This window comes from Sciurus vulgaris, assembly GCF_902686455.1.
Source record: "Sciurus vulgaris genome assembly, chromosome: 9".
Lineage (NCBI taxonomy): Eukaryota > Metazoa > Chordata > Mammalia > Rodentia > Sciuridae > Sciurus > Sciurus vulgaris.
Window position 1 is genome coordinate 40,831,419 of NC_136469.1, and position 17,802 is coordinate 40,849,220.

Sequence of the window (17,802 nt, forward strand, 5' to 3'; positions counted from 1 at the left end):
GTATCTTGCTATCAACTCACCCACCTAACCAGTCCAGCACCCACTGGACTGGAGCTAACATCAAACTTCAGACAACTCCACCTATTGTCAGAGAAGGAAAATTGAGAAAATTTTTGAAAGTCAATGGAAGCAATCATTCAATTATCCATTAAAATGAGAATCACTAACATACAGAATAAAGATAGAATTTTAAAGACTGTAAGAGAGAAAAATAAAATTACACATAGGGGAAAGCCAATTTGGAACTCAGTTGACTTCTCAACCCAGACCCTTACCTCCAGGAGGTCCTGGAATAACATATATCAAGCTCTGAAAGAAAATGAATGCCAACTGAGAATTTTATATTCAGAAAAATTAAGATTCAGATTTGAAGATGAAATAAAAACCTTCCATGATAAGCAAAAGTTAAAAGAATTCACAGCTAGAAAGCCTGCCCTACAGAACATGCTCAGCAAAATATTTCATAAGGAAGAAATAAAAACAAACAAAACAAAACAAAGAAAACCATCAAAGAGAGGAACTGCAGTAACGGAAATGTCAATCCAAGGAGAAACTAAGTCAAGTTAAAAACCAAAAATAAACCAAAATGACCGGGAACACAAATCATACCTCAGTAATGACCCTGAACATTAATGGCCTAAACTCATTAATCAAAAGACATAAACTAGCAGATTGGATTTTAAAAAATACCCAATGATATGCTGTGTTCAAGGCACTCACCTCCTAAGAAGACATCCACAGACTGAAGGTGAAAGGTTAGGAAAAAATATATCACTCACATGGACTGCATAAACAAGCAGGGGTTTCCATCCACATATCAGACAAAGTGAACTTCAAATCAAAGTTAGTCAAAAGGGATAAAGAAGGACATTTCATATTGCTAAGGGAATCATACAGCAGCAAGACATAACAATCATAAATATTTATGCCCCCAAATTGGAGCATCTACACAAATCAAACAAACCCTTCTCAATTTCAAGAATCAAATAGACCACAACACTATAATACTGAGTGACTTTAACACATTCTCTCACCCTGCATAGATCTTCCAAAAGCTAAACAAAGAAACTATAGAATTAAATAATGCATTAGGGTACCTCTAGTATTGTCATCATTATTATTTTACATGTATATGAGCAATCCTTGTATAATTTTTGTTCAACCCATAATAATTTTTTTCTCTTTTATTGTTCAAAAGAAATTTGTGGGAAAAGCATAAGATAGATTATATAAAACATATATTAATTAGCCCAACAAACATTGTTTCTTAAATATTATTTTCTGTATATTTTAGTCTTTTATTCATTTTTACATTTAACCTAAGAGAAATCTAGGATGGAAACTGGAAAAACATGTATACTTCTTCATCATGAGTTGAATATTTCCTAATACAAGCAAATTGAAATAATTTCAGGAATCTGAAGTTATTTTTTAAGTACTTGAATTATTAAATACCTACACAAAACTCTATCTAATTTCCAAGGTCGTATATCAATATAGCAATTCTCAACCTAAGTTGTCTCTTTTCTATGACTAACATACAGCATCTAGTTATATACCTGATATTTATGTTGTGGCATTCATTATATCCAGTGTGTGAGTGTAGGGGTGTTGGGGGCTGTGCCATGTTGATGGCGCCAGAACGGTGCCTAATCACATCGGCAGCGAGGAGGTTAATTGACATAAGCACACTCAGGTGATTTATCTTCCACGCACACAATGTATGCACATGTGTTCTCAAGCACTCCTAATTGTGCCTGCTCGGACATCTAGCGTCTTGCTAATCTTTGCGTAAGAGGCATGGCCCTGCTCTCCGCCTCCTGGAGGTGATATAAGCATAGGCAGAGCGAGACAGTGGAGCACAGCAGCTAGCAGAAGCAGCAGCTAGCAGAAAGAAGCAGCAAGAATAAAGAAAAGACAGTGGAGCAGCAGCTAGTAGAAAGCAGAACAGCAGCTAGCAGAAAGCGGCGGAAGGCAGATCGCAGAGGGGAGAACTGAGACGCATCACTAAAGCACCCTAGGTAGACGCACCCTTAGTTCGCAGGATGCAGGACGCACCAGTAAGAAGCAGCAGACCTTAAGTAAGGCGTAGCAAGTCTCTCTTCCTCTAAGCTCTAAGTAAAGCCTGTCTTTCTCTCAAAGTCTCTCTCTTAACCAAAGTCTTTTTCTCTCTGATAAGTAAAAGTCTGTCTCTCCTCTCAAAGCAAGTAAACCTCATTTCCTCTATAAACAAGCAAGCAAGGAAACAGCCCAAAGATAGAAGTGGCTCAGTCTCCAGTCCACCACCCATAAGACCTGTGCAAATTGTTGCTGCAGGCGGTGACAAATATCCACGGATTTGGTACCGCAAAGAGCCAGCGACATAAGGGTGTGTGTGTGTGTGTGTGTGTGTGTGTAGATATATACACAAAATACCTCCATTTTCTATATTTATGATTATCTTAAAATATATGCCAAATTTGACTTTGTTCCCATCTACATGAGAAACTTCATTCACTTCCCTTTCAAGGTAAATTGAACTTAGTGACTTTAAAATAAAATTGTTCTAATTAGTGATACATGAGAGTAGAATGCATTTTGACACATCATACATAAATGGAGAATAACTTCTCATTCATCTAGTTGTACATGAAGTAGAGTTACACAGGTCATGTGTTGCATCTATTTCCTGCCACTCCCACATTTGACATGACTTTGTTGGAGTAGAGGATCTGACACATGACAAGGTTCTGTTGGAATAAAAGACTCAACTCTTGACATGGTTCTGTTGATCGTCCTCCCTCTTGGGGTCCATAGGCGTGGCGTGTCTCCACGTGTTGTTGCTTTTTAATATTAGTAATCAATATATCATTAGAAACTTATTGGAAAACATTGGGAAAGTTTTACTGTATTGGGACACAAAATAGTGCACAATAAAAATTTAGCAGTAATACATAGATAAATATATGAAAATAAACAATTGTAGCTGTGCTCTAGTTAAAAGGAGACTGTGATTGCTTTAGTACAATAATAGATGGATAAAGAGGCATTCCTCTGAGCTTGGATGCAGTGTTTAACCTTTGTTGCTTTCCTAGTTTTAATAGTTGATTCTAGAGATACTTTACCTAATAAAAACATTTGGGTTAGTCATAAATATAATTTGTGCTTTTCCTATGTTTAGTCTAATTCTTTGAGAATCAGAATAAGATTTTAGTCTGCCATTATATGAAATTAGAATAGACTAAATATTAATTATAAGTTGAATTCTTTGCCCTTTAATAATAAAACTTTTCACTGTTAAACACTGGAGTTCGTGGTGGGGGTGGTTTCTCAGAAAATCTAGTGATGTGTTTGTTCTGAAGGTTGAAGGCTGGCAGATCATGGTGCCCTCAGTTTAGCTGGGAGACAAGGTTGTTTTAATCTAGCTGGGAAATAAGGTTGTTTTGGCCTGGGCTGTCATACAGAGAGAATGTGTACTATGAGAAGAAGCATAGATTGTACTTTCGAAGGTTTCTCTTATTTTAAACTAACCATAAAATAATATTACTAAAGAAAAATATCTATAAAAAGACTGGCAGAAAAATAAAGACAGATTCAGCCTCAGAACATTTGGTGTCTCTGTGTGCTGTTTCTCCACCATGCAGATGCATCCCATCCACCTAGGACCCCTGGCACCTGCTAGGGCTGGACCCCAGCAGTCATGTAATCAGTATATGTACATAGGGTAATAAAGTCTGATTCATTCTAATATCCTTCCTGCCTCTGTGCCTCCCTCCCTTCCTTCACTCCCCTCTGTATAGTCCAAAAAATACCTGTATTTTTTCCCCACTTTATTGTGAATTAGTATCCACATATCAGAGATAACATTCAGCCTTTGGTTCTTTGGGATTGGCTTATCTTGCTTAGTATAATATTCTCCAGTTCCATCAATTTACCTGCAAAAGCCATAATTCCATTCTTCTTTAAGGCTGAGTAATATTCCTTTGTGTATGTATACCACAAATTCTTTATCCATTCATATGTTGAAGGGCACATAGGCTGATTCCATAGTTTAGCTATTGTCCAGTCTAGTGACTCACTTTTAATCACTAAAATTTATTGAAAGTTATAGTGTGTCACTTTCAAGAACATCATGAAAGACTTTGTAGTTCTTTGCCAGTCCATTTGCCAGTCCATTAGTCTTTGCAGTATCAATTATCTGTATCAAATGCCTAATATAGTTATATAGTTGACTTTAAAAGAGTAAAAGTTTATTCTGGTTCACAGTTATTGAGATTTCAGCCTATAAACATTTGTCCCAATTTCTTCGGTCCCATGACATCACACTGCATCTTAGTGGAAGCCTATGATGAAAAAAGGTCTATTTGCCTCATGTCCAGGGATTATTTTTGGTTAGGCAAGGAAGCCTTGAGATGTGAAATATATGAATTATAAATTTAAAACCTGATGAATTATAATTTTTCAAATTAAAATCAAAATTGTCCCTTAAAAATTGTATACTTTAAAGAGGAATTTTACTGTATACAATATACTACAATAAATTGAACCTAATAACACAGTCGATTCTAAATTAAAGGTCTTTTCAGTTTTGTTATTTGTTTCTTATTTTATTGAATCCTGATTGCAATAATGTTTGTAAGAATTCCATGTTGTTTCACTTCTTTGACTTCTATCTGTGTTTTAACATATGGTACATTTCATGTTTGCTCCATTTCCTCTTGAGAAGAAAGAGTATTCTTTACAAAGTGAAGTATTTGACATTTTCCATATCCTATACCTTGTGGATATTGACTAAATCTTCTATATGCTTGTTTAATTATTTTTTTATTCAACTATTTTAACATAACCTTGAAAGGAGTGCTAATTTTTTCTATTGTTTTTCTTGTTTCTCCTTGCATATTCTTCAGGTTGTACAATGAAAAAAATAGTTACTGTGTTACCTGGTAAATAGTCGTTTATAGCTCTTAGAGTTTTATTATTCATTGTATTATTTTGCATCACTTACTAAGGAAACTTTCTATGTCTAGTACATTGAGGCCTGAGTCTTGTCTTGTTATAAGACTTCAGGCCTTCTTAATATTTCCATTTGCCTGATATTGTTTTGCCTACCTTCTAATCTCACTTTCTATTTCCCTCCTTCCCTCTGTCTTTTCACCTTTACTTTTTGGAAATACACTTTGTGATCCTGGGGATCAAGTCTGGTATATTCAAGGCAAACTCTTTACCTCTGAACTATATCTCCAGTTTCCCATGTGTCATAGTTCTGGCTGCTGTGACCAATTACATTCTAGTGTGTTGTTTAAACTATATTTTGCATCCATCTTAGAGTCTATAAGTTCAAGATCTGGGTGTCAGCATGGTTAGGTTCTGATGAAGACCCTTTTCCAAATCATAATAATTAATTCTAAATTAAGAATCTTTTCATTTTGTTATTTATTTCTAGTTTTATTAAATCCTGATTGAATGTTACTGTGTATGAGAATTCCATCTTGTTAAACTTACTTGACTTGTTTTAATATATGGTACATTTCATATTTGGTCTATTTACGCTTGAGAAGAAAGAATATTCCTTATTCTTATATTCTCATATGGCAGAAAGAGGGCAAGAGAATTCTCCGAGTTCATAAAGGCACTAATCCCATTCATGTGTGCTCTACCCTCATAAATTAGTCACATTCCCAAATCACCTTCTGATGGTATCACATTGAATGTTAATGTTTTAACCTGTGAATCTTAGTATAATACAAACATCCAGTCCATAGTATGATGTTTTGCAACACAGTTGCATTTTGGCCTTGAAGAAAACCTGAAAAATGTTCTCTTTTATTAGCCTTTAAAACCCATTTGTATTTATTGATGTCTGATATGACCATATATTGTCATAATATTATATTTTGTGATTAACATAAAAATTATTTTGTATTTATTGTGTGTGTGTGTATGTGCGTGACAGAGAAAGAGAAAGAGGGAGAGAGAAAGATGCAGGAGTGTTCTGTTCTTGATAGTTTACATATATATAGTTTATAAATATAGTTTATACATGTAGTTTATTAAATGTTATACATAGTTTATATGCATATATCTGTTATTTTTTCTATTTATTTTAAAAGTAAGACAGAGTTTTATTATCTCTATCAGCTTTCCTTATTACCATCACTTATAAATATCATTATACACTTTTTCTCTTTCTCAAAATATCTACCAATATTTTTCAAAATTTAAAATATATGACTTAGCTCTCATATATTCACTAATTCCATTTTTATTCTTTTAGGCAATATTTTACTAGTTGATTTCATTCACCTATTCTACAAAAAAAAAAAAAATCAGTAATTTTTCTACATTTCTCTTAATTTTTTCCTTCCGAACCTTATTTTTGGCTTAGCACATGTATTTACATTTTGTTTTCCATCCTTGTCTCACTTTTATTTTTGTCTTAGATTATAATTAAGCATGTTATTCTCCATAGAAAGCATTTTCTTGATGTGTACCTATTTACTTCTTAGCTAGATGACATACTACTCTAATACATTGCTCAAGGAAATTTCACACTAATATCATTGCAAATTTTTTGCATGTATAAAACTTTCAATAGCTTCTGTAGCTTCTATAGTGATACAAACTTCCTGTTTTGAGTTTTTTGAATGATGCTCTATTATTGGGTTAATTTTTTCATTTTTCCCAGAAATCTTAATCCAACAAGAATTTTTGGTTCTTACTAAGTAGCCTGATTTGTGTGTGTGTTTGTGTGTCTCTGTGTATTTGTGTCTCTCTGTGTTTGTGTCTGCATGCATGTGTGTAGATGCTTCATATACATTTTGTTTAATTTTTTTAAAGTTGAAAATTTACACCTATATATCACAAAGTTTACTGTTCTATGTCAATTTCTTCTGAGCATACAGAAGTTGGGTTAATGGTTTCAGACCTTTATTTACAGAAATGTACTTGGATCATGGTCTAAAATATTAGATCTTCTCTACGCTTTGTTTTCCTTTATCTGAGATGTCAATTACGTACATATGGGAATTTTGTCTATCTCTATATTTTACAATTTTCATTTTATTTTTGTTTTTTTGGCTGTTTCCATTTCTTTTATTATATATCTTTCCATATGTTGAATTAATTATTGTAATTAAATTATCATTTATAGGATGATATTGTTTTTAATTTCCCATTCTTTACAAAACTATGTTAACAATTTATATTTCAAAACTTTTCTTTTCTATACATTTTATACTAACCTTTTATTTGGAAACTCTATTTTCTACTAAAGAAATTAAATGATATTTAATTCATTGGAGCTATATAAAATTTCTTCTGCTTCGTGCTTAATATGTTGTAAGCATTTTAATCAGTTATATCATTGTGATTCTATCTGTTTTATTCTTATAATGGCTATTTTGGGGTTTCCTGATGTCTCTGTTCAGTTTTCAATTCTTTTTTTTTTTTTTTTTCTGAGTTGACAATAACAGATATTTCTTCATTGAGGAGGTGTGTGAAAGATCTAAGTGGCTTTCTAGGACTCTCCCATTTAGAATGCTCTTCTTTTGTTAGTAAAGTGAAATGTAGTTTCATTTTAAAAAGCTCTCTGTTTCTGCCTATCTTTCTCTATCTCTCTTTAGTGGGTTTATAAAAAGAATACTTTTTCCTCTTAAACTTTCTGCAAATTTTAAAATTTACCCATATTAATTATATATAATAATGAATTTCATGGTAACAAATGCATATAAAATACTTTGGTCATATTGCCCCATTACCTTCTTTTACTCTCCCCTCCTTCCTCTTGTAATCAAGGAGCGGCAATTTCTGATGCTGCGATTTTTTTCTTGCTTCTGAAGTTTCTCTAATGTTCCCTGAACATGTTCTCTTCCTTTCAGCTAACAGCCCCCAAGGATTTGTCCTATTTCAAATGTTTTTCTATTCCTAATATCAATGCTTTTCTCAGATTTTTACCTCCTATCATGTGCAATTTCAAGCCTGTTTCAGTGCAGTACTCAGAAGCCGACATGCTGATCTCTTATTTCTATTTTGCATTTTATCCCACTTACATTGGAACTCCTTTTTTTCCAGAAGAATTCTTTTGTTATGCCCTAGGTAGGCCCTGATCCCTGGAATCATTTAGTCACTGCCTGACTCTGCACACTAGCATGGACTCCAAATTGGTTTTGCTGACTTTGGAGGTTTATTTTCCTATTTAATTGTGAGTCAATGATGTAAAATCCTTGGTATCATGATTATCTTTTGGGTGTGAGTTACTATGGTTTAAGTTTCCTTTCCTTTTTAAAGCAATTATACAATTGCGAAAAATATATCATCATATTTGTGTTGAATAGGTTATCATTTTCCTATTTCTATTTATTTTGATTTTAAATAATTACTAAGTTCTTTAATATTTTTCAGGTTTTTGTGTAATAAGAGTATTTTATCTGAAATACTTCCTCTGAAGACATTTCTTTTGTGAACAACATAGGCTCAAAAAGCAGTTTGGACCCTTTTCCATCATTTTGTGTATCAATATTAGTTTTCACATATTAAGGGCCAGATTTAAATATATTTAATTACCTTTTCTTAACTTTTTCTCAGTAAAATTTCCTTGAGATTTTTAATTATCTATTTATATTTCCACATAAATTTTAAGTTGTTTTATCAATGCTTTATTGCTATTAAATTTTATTTACCCCTAGAAAATATTGTAATTATACCATGCATACTTTTTTATTCATTATATTTTTAAAGTATTTTTATTTGTTCTTATGAGTTATACATGATAGTAGAATGTGTTTTGACATATTATAAATATATGGAGTATAACTTCTCATTCTTCTGGTTGTACCTGATGTAGAATTACACCAGTTGTGTAATCAAATATGCACATAGGATAGTAATGTCCCATTCATTCTACTATCTTTCCTACTCCCATTCCCCCTTCTTTCCTTCAATCCCCTTTATAAAATCGAAAGTACTTCTATTCTTCCTTCCCCTTCCCACTATTGTGAGTTAACATCTGTATATCAGAGAAAACATTTGGCCTTCAGTTCTTTGGGATTGGTTTATTTCACTTAGGATGATATTCTCCTGTTCCATTCATTTACTTGCAAATGTTATAATTTCATTTTTTATGGCTGAGTAATAGTCCATCATGTATATATACCACATTTTCTTTATCTGTTCATCTGTTGAAGGGCACCTAGGTTGGTTTCATAGTTTAGCTATTGTGAAGTGAACTGCTATAAATATTGATATGGCTACATCTCTGTAGTATGCGGATTTGAAGTCTTTTGGGTATAAATTGAGGAGTAGGATTAAAAGTGGGTCAAATGGTGGTTCCATTCCAAGTTTTCTAAAGAATCTCCATACTGCTTTCCAGACTAGTTGCACCAATTTGCAATCACACCAGCAATGTATGAATGTACCTATTTTTCTACATCTTCATCAATGTTTATTCATGTATTTTTGATAATTGGAGTGAGATGAAATCTCAGTGTAGTTTTAATTTGTATGTCTCTAATTGCTGGTCATTTTCTTATTTATTTTCTTCAAAAAGCTTTGATCTTGGTAAAACAATTTAATAAAAAGGTCCACCAAGTAAGTGTACCTTACGTATTTTTTTGTTCAAAATTGCCAGATCATATCCACTGATCATGAATTAGAGTAACTTAATTCTGTATTTCTCAGTGTGAAATATATTTAGAAAAGTAATAAAAATTAGAAGTCTTCTGCAATATAAACATAGAATGCATTTAATGTGAGTCAAACTATGTGGTGTGAGTTCCAGGATTTTTCATTAGAGCTTGACATCTCATACTCATGATGATTAGCTTTCATGTTTATTGCCAGTTAAGGGCCACATTGCACCAGATCATGGGGAAAATGATATTGCATCAATACAGCAGAGTATAAATGATGTAGTGGACAGATTGGCATTCTTCTCTTTAATTCTCTCCAGCAATATGTGTTCCAATCTCATTATTATCTTCTATGGGAACCATATGCAGACTTGCTCCAAAACCCATTTCTACTTCATTTCTATAACAGTGGTACAAGGCATGTTTGCCAGAAAACAGGTCACAGATGGAATACTGGAAAGCTGAGATTCTCTTTGGCCGGTTCTCCCCTAGGAACTACATAGGAAACTAGTAATTAATACCAACATTTTGGGGTTAAGAATTCAAAATTTGATGGCACTCTTGGTCTTGAAGTTAGTATTGGAAGCAGTGATATCCTTGGGAACCACATTAGAGTGATAGAATACGTAGTAAGTAATATACTTGTCAAGACAAAGTTTAAATAATATCACCTCGTTTTATGCCTAAAGCAGTACTTGTCTACTCTGCTGCAACCAATTGTTTCTTGTAGGCTTCTTCAGCAGATATGTCTGGGGTATATATGCCTAGAGGAATGTGGAAGGGGGATAATGAACATGATAATTCTGAAATTCTGTCAGGTCCACTTTTAGGGCATCAAGAAAATATTGAACTATGACTGATGAAGTCTAAGAATAGATCAATAATTCCATTAATCATGTCATACTGGCCATGAACATAGTTATTGACATTATCTTCCTTGATAATTATAAACTTCTTAGAATGAAAGCCTGCTGGAATCTTCCAAGGTAAACTTTTTTAATATTCGTGAGTTTTATATTTCTGAAGAAATATAAAGCATTTGGCTGTTTTCTAGGAGCAGCCTCACTTCGAACTATATTAAAAACTCTTGTCGTGTTGCCTTGTGGTTTTGCTCTTTGGCATCTGTACACAGGGATGAGTGATCAGTTTCAGGTTGTGGATTTCACAGCATTATCCAAAGCACTGCCAAATCTGGACACAAGATTGCAATATAGAGGGAAAAACACTTGCACAAAACAAAGACTAGAAAGAGGTCTTTGGTCTAGTACAGGTCAAGAGGTGGTAACAATAATCATCTTGCACTGATAGACTATTCAGTAGTTGGGAGAAAAAAGTTGCTACAATTTTGTATTTTTCCAAATTTCTCAGGATTTTTTTGTACACTCTAAAGTCTAGGTCAAAGGATAATTGCAGTTGTTGTCTAAATGTGGTTTGTTATTCTTTGATTATTTAACTTATTTCATAAGGACTGCATAAAATATTTTTTGACAACTCAGGTACATCTCCTATTTCACACAATTAATTTTATTGGCATTGGTACATACTACTTAATGTATTCTTAGAATGTGTTATAGTTTGGATCTGGAATATTCCCCAAAGTCTCTGTGTCAAAGGCTTATTCCCTAATTGATGGCATTGTTGGGATGTTGGGTAATTATTAAAAGGTGGAGCCTGGTTTGAGTAGCCTGGTTGGGGGCATAATTCATTTAAAGGGTTTATGTTGTCCTTGAATTTCTCTCTCTCTTTCCCTGCCACACCGTCTCTTCCTCTCTGTTTTCTGGCTTACACAAGGTTAGCAGCTTTTCTTCACCACACCCTCCTCACCATAATGTCCTGCCTCACCACCAGAGGCCCACAGTTATGAGACCAAGTGGTTATGAACTGAAATCTCTGAAACAATGAGCCAAAATAAATCTTTCCTTTTTTTGTGCTATTTTTCTGAGGCATTTTGTCATAGGGAGAGAGCCGACTAGCCTATATAGGTACCTCAAGTATTTGATGCAAGACTGTAGCACATTATCTTTATAAATTCAAACTGTGCTATTAGAAAGAGTAAGATTTCTGTGTTTAGACAAGTCTGGTTTTGAATAACAGTCTGGCTCATTTTGTCACTGAGAATAAGTTACGTATTTTCTATTACTTGTGCTCTTCTCTTAGAATTGCCTCAGCCAGTTTAAACCAACTATTACATATTCTTCAAATTTGCTTTTAAGTAACGACTTTACAAGAGGCAACAAGTCTACACAGCAGCCAAGTGAGATTTATTGTTTTTCTTCCTGTAAACTATTAGTGAGTACAGGCAGGCAATCTACCAGAACTCCAAGATCTTCTATCCTCACCAAATAAGCTACAAGTTCACTTATACTTCTCTTTCTCCAGAAAGTTAAATCTACATTCAATCTCAAATTCCTGCTAAACAAAACTTGGGCCATTGTTTCATGATTCTGAGAAACCTCAGGAAAAACAAACAAACAAACAAACGAAAAACCCACTGTATTTAGATGATGGGCTTTCTGTCTGTGAAGAACCAGAGTCACTGGAATTAACCAAATATGTTCAACTATCATGGCGTAATTTTTCAGGCAGGTGGCCTGCACAAGCCAGTTCATTTTCTTTTTTTGCCATGTCACAGCCCCCACTTATAGAGGACTATCTTTTTCTGTAACAAGGATTTGGAAAAGGATGTTGAACTTTCTTTTACTTTGGTTCCAGGATATACTGGTAATATATAGCTAAGGACATAGATGCTTATTTATTACAGTTGCATTGAGAGATTTCATCTACTAAAGAACAGTTGGTTATTCAAAACATCCTGGACTATGATTTCCAAAAATAGGCCTCTTCTGAGAACTGTGAACTGTGGAAGAATTGAAACCATTTTTTTCTTTTAAAAATCTACATAATGAAACCACTAATGAAAATGTAACAATCTGCTTCACATTGAAGAGGAAAAATATCCAAAAGGAGCAGCTTCAACTTCAATGAGGTGAAAGTGCACTACAAAGATTGTTCGCCTTTGCTGCATTCAGGATTTATGTGGTTATCTGGTAACACTGTTTAAGAACTGCTGGATCCTAATGCAGTTCTGCATAAGAATATAATTTATACTATGTGAAAAAATAAGGACTTATTACTAGGAATCACAAAGACCAATCATCATTAATTTTTTATTGTGTTTTATAAAAAAAATATTTAAATGTGTACAGCTATTTTCTTATGTTGAACAGACTTTGAAAGTTTAAAACATCATAGTAAATAATCAATATTAAAAATCCTTTGTCCACACTAAGATACTGTGTATACAAATGCCTTAATTATTAATAAGCCAATGTGTTATAATACCAATATTTGTTTTTTAAAAAATAAAAAACCTGCCAGGCATGGTGGTGCATGCCTGTAATCCAAGACACTCAGAAGTGTGAGGCAGGAGGATTACAAGTTCAAGACCAGTCTCAGCAATTTAGAGAGACCTTGTCTCAAAAATATATAATAAAAAGGACTGGAGATCTAGCTCAAAGATAAAGGACCCTGGGTTAAATACCCAGCACCAAAAAAAGAAATAAAAAAATTAAAACAACCATGGTTCTGGCATGATGAAATCATGAAAATAATTAAGTCAGGGAGTTACATTCATTTAGAATGTTATCGCTGAAACATTTTCCATACTATTCTTAAAACTTGAGAATGTTTTTAGAAGCTCTGATTTTTTTTTTAATTTTTTTTTGGCCAGAATGTTCATGTCATCTATGTATGTGTTATCTCTATAAAGAAAAAGGTGAATATGTATTTGTATGAATGTTTAACTGGAAATGTCCATGGAGTTGGCTAATTTATATTCACTTTTTATTGTATATAATTTCTAATATTTTTCATATCTGTATCATGTAAACTCCCTTCATTTGAGTAAATTAACTAAATATTTCTTTTTTTATTATTTTTATATAGCTTTTAATTTTTTACAGACTGCATTTTGCTTCATTGTACACAAATGGTGTACATAATTTCGTTTCTATGGTTGTACGCAATGCAGATTCATACCATTCATGTAATCATGCATGTACATAGGGCAATGATGTCTGTCTCAGGCCACCATTTTTCTTACCCTCCTCCCTCTCATTTTCTTCTACATATTCTAAAGTTCCCCCATTATTCTCTTATTTCCCACCCCCCATCCCATTATATATCATCCTCCACTTATCAGGGAAAACATTTGGCCTTTGGTTTTTTGGGCTTGGCTTATTTAACTTAGCATGATATTCTCCAATTCCATCCATTTATTTGCAAATGCAATAATACTATTCTTTATGGCCAAATAGTATTCCATTGTGTATATATACCAGAGTTTCTTTATCCATTCGTCTGTTGAAGGGCAAATAGATTGGTTCCACAATCTAGCTATTGTTAACTGAGCTGCTATAAACATTGATGTGGCTGTGTTACTATAGTTTGCTGATTTTAGGTCCTTTGGGTATAAACTGAGGAGTGGGATAACTGGGTCAAAAGGTGGGTCCATCCAAGTTTTCTGAGGATTCTTTATACTGCTTTCCAGAGTGGCTGCACCAATTTGCAACTCCACCAGCAATGTAAAAGTGTGCCTTTTTTCCCACATCCATGCCATCATCTATTATTGTTTGTGTTCTTGATAAAAGTCATTCTAATTGGAGTAAGATGAAATTTTAGAGTTGTTTTAATTTGCATTTCTCTAATTACTAGAGATGTTGAACACTTTTTCATATATTTATTAATTGCTTGTGTGTCTTTTCTGTAAATTGTCTGTCCAGGTCCTTGGGCCATTTATTGATTAGATTCTTTGTATTTTTGTTGTAAAGTTTTGTAAGTTCTTTATAAATTTTCATTACACCTCACAGTCCTAGAAAAAGAACAGATCAACACCAAAAATAGAAGACAGGAAATAATTAAATTCAGTGCTGAAATCAATGAAATTGAAACAAGAGAAACGATTCAAAATATTGAGAAAACAAAAAGTTGATTCTTTGAAAAAGTAAACAAAATTGATAAACCCCTAGACACACTAATGAAGAAAAGGAGAGAAAAAACTCAAATTCCTAGAATTTGTGATGCAAATGGAAAGATCAACAGGCACCATTGAAATACATAATATAATTAGAAGCTAATTTGAAAATCTATACTCCAACACAATAGAAAATATTGACGACATCGACAAATTTTTAGAGACATGATCCTCACAAACTGAATCAGGAAGAAGTACACAATCTAAACAGATCAATTTCAAGCACTGAAATAGAAGAAGTCATCAAAAGCCTACCAACCAAGAAAAGCCCAGGACCAGATGGATTCTAAGCTGAATTCTACAAGACCTTTAAAGAAGTACTGATACCATTACTCCTCAAAGTATTTCAGGAAATAGAAAAGGAGGGAACCCTTCCAAATTCATTCTATGAGGCTAGTATCACTCTTATACCAAAACCAAAGACACATAAAAGAAAGAAAACTTTAGACCAATATCCCTGATGAACATAGATGCAAAAATCCTTAACAAAATACTGGCAAATTGAATACAGAAATATATTAAAAAGATAGTGCACCATGATCAAGTGGGGTTTATCCCAGGGATGCAATGTTCGTTCAACATCTGGAAATCAATAAATGTATTTCACCACATCAATAAACTTAAAGTTAAGAATCACATGATTATTTCAATTGATGCTGAGAAAGCATTTGATAAAATATAGCATCCCTTCATGCTTAAAACACTAGAAAAAATAGGAATAGTATGATCATACCTCAACATTGTAAAGGCTCTCTATGCAGTGGTGGTGAGCCGGCCCTCCACACCGAGGTGGAAGGCATTGCTAAGCCCGCGCCACACACCAAGGTCACGGTCACTGAGCCCGCCCCCCACACTGAGGTCGGTCAGGCGCTGACCCTGCCCCGCCTGCCCCCCTACTGCTGAGGGACACTGTGACTGCCTCCGTACTGACTCAGTGCATCCTTGCTGGGGCTCCCCAGCTCCTTTGGAGGCTGGTGCAGGCACTTTGAATTATTCCTGAAGGCGTGGCCATCATCATTGGAAGGGCGGTTCCCTTCCCTAGACGCCTACAGGAGACTGGAGACCCTTTGACAGGTACCCCTATTTACTCACTTATATCCCCATCTTCTTGTTCACAACTAGAAATAGTGTAAATAGTAATTGAAGTGACCCTGTTTATTTTAAAAATGTTAAAGTCTTTATAGGGGCTATGTGGTTCAGAACTGCATTTTCTCTGCATTGGGTGCTACTGGTATTGATCTCCCCTTCAAAGGAGAGGTAGTGGAAAACTGCAGGGTCATAATAAGTCTGCAGGGGGCAAACTTCAGTATCTCTGATCTTCACTGATAGAGGGCAATATATAGAAACAATATGAAAAAACAGGGAAAGAAAGTGTCCCTAACAAACCAAGGTGCTATTGTGATAGACTCCAATGACATCATGGCAGTAGAAATGACAGAAAAAGAGTTTAGAATATGCATGATTAAAATGATCTGTGAAGCAAAAGATGAGATAAGAGAGCAAATGCAGGCAATGCAAGACCATTCCAGTAGACAGTTAAAAGAGAAAATGCAAGAAGCAAAAGCACACTTCAATAAAGAGATTGAGATTCAGAAAAAAAAAAAAAAAACAATAGAAATACTTGAAATGAAAGAAATGATAAACCAAATTAAAAACTCAATAGAAAGCATCACCAACAGAATAAACCTCGTGGAAGACAGAATCTCAGACAATGAAGACGAAATATTCAATCTTGAAAATAAAATTGAACGAACTGAGAAGAAGTTAAGAAGTCATGAACGGAATCTACAAGAATTATGGGATATCATGGAAAGACCGAATTTAAGAATTATTGGGATTGAGAAAGGCACAGAGATACAAACCAAAAGCATGAACAACCTATTCAATGGAATAATGTCAGAAAATTTCTCAAACCTGAAAAATGAAATGGAAAATCAAATATAAGAGGTTTATAAAACACCAGGTGCACAAAACTAAATATTTCTAAAAAAAAAAAAAAAAAAAGAATTGACTTAGCCATAGTTTGTTTTGAGGTGTGTGTGTGTGTGTGTGTGTGTGTGTGTGTGCACGCACACATGTGCACACGTGTGGGTGTGTGTATACTAACATTAATAGTTTTACGTATTTCATTGGTGGATGGATAAAGTATACAAAAATATCCCTTTGTATGACTTTTTACAAATGCAAGTGAATCTACAATTGTTTCAATAAAATTTTCAATTAAATATATACAATTTTGCCTTAATATATCAAAATATTTAATAAAACATTGATTCTTTCTTACAAAATTAAAACCCATTATATATTTAGAGCCCAGATGTGAAGTGATTTTTTTTTGCAGAATTACCCTCTTGAATAAACAAGGAAAAGGTAAGAGTATATATTATCTTAATAAACACACACATAAACGTACACAGAGAAATCATTCTCTCATTAAAGTTTCACAATTCAAAACTTTATAAATTTTGCCTGTTATGGGCTATAAAGAGGTAAGTTCAGGATAGTTCTCTGTTTTTACTTATTTTAATAACAGTAAAATGTCCTAGGATATAAGAAATTTTCCCTTTAAACTACCATCTAGTCTATTCAAAAGCTTAGAAAAATGCACTTAAATGACTTCTTCAGAATTGAAAGATTAAGAAGGAAATTTTGAACACTAACTCTTCAATTGTTTCTTTTTATTAGTTGACAGCCATAAAAAATACTTACTGGGTATTTTATTTTATTTTATTTTTTTGGTGGTGCTGGGAATTGAACCCATGAACTTGTGCTTGCAAGGCAAGCACTTTGCCAACTGAGCTATCTCCCCAGCCCCCTTACTGGGTATTTTAAAGGAACCAGGTGGTAGTCTAGGGGACAGGTTTGAATCACATTTAGAGCTGAAACACAAAATAACAATCTCAAAATGCAAATAGAAAGAGTGAGCACACTTAATTTTTCTAATTTTTTCCCTGCTGGTTCAGAGTCAACATAGCTGATATCATCAAGTTACTTAAAGTCCAATCTAGTGATATTTTGTTAAATTTAAAAATTCTAACCACGAGTATAGAAGCAATTTTTCCCATTAGCAAATTAAGAAACAATAAATATTGCATATTTAGATCAGTTTCTCATAAATTTGTTTTTCTTCTTCTTTTTTTAAAAATTTTTCTTTTTATTTCTTTT

The 17,802-nt window shown here is 33.7% G+C and overlaps 1 pseudogene across 1 annotated transcript in view; it reads right to left on the reverse strand.

The window, feature by feature from the left end:
- Positions 1-17,802, reverse strand: part of LOC306669241 (KATNB1-like protein 1) — a 35,254-nt pseudogene that overhangs the window by 561 nt on the left and 16,891 nt on the right. Inside the window, exons 2-3 of the transcript in view lie at positions 11,769-12,299; positions 25-81 (exon numbers count right to left, since the gene is read on the reverse strand). The product of the transcript in view is annotated as a KATNB1-like protein 1 (transcript). The remainder of the gene's footprint in view (positions 1-24; positions 82-11,768; positions 12,300-17,802) is intronic.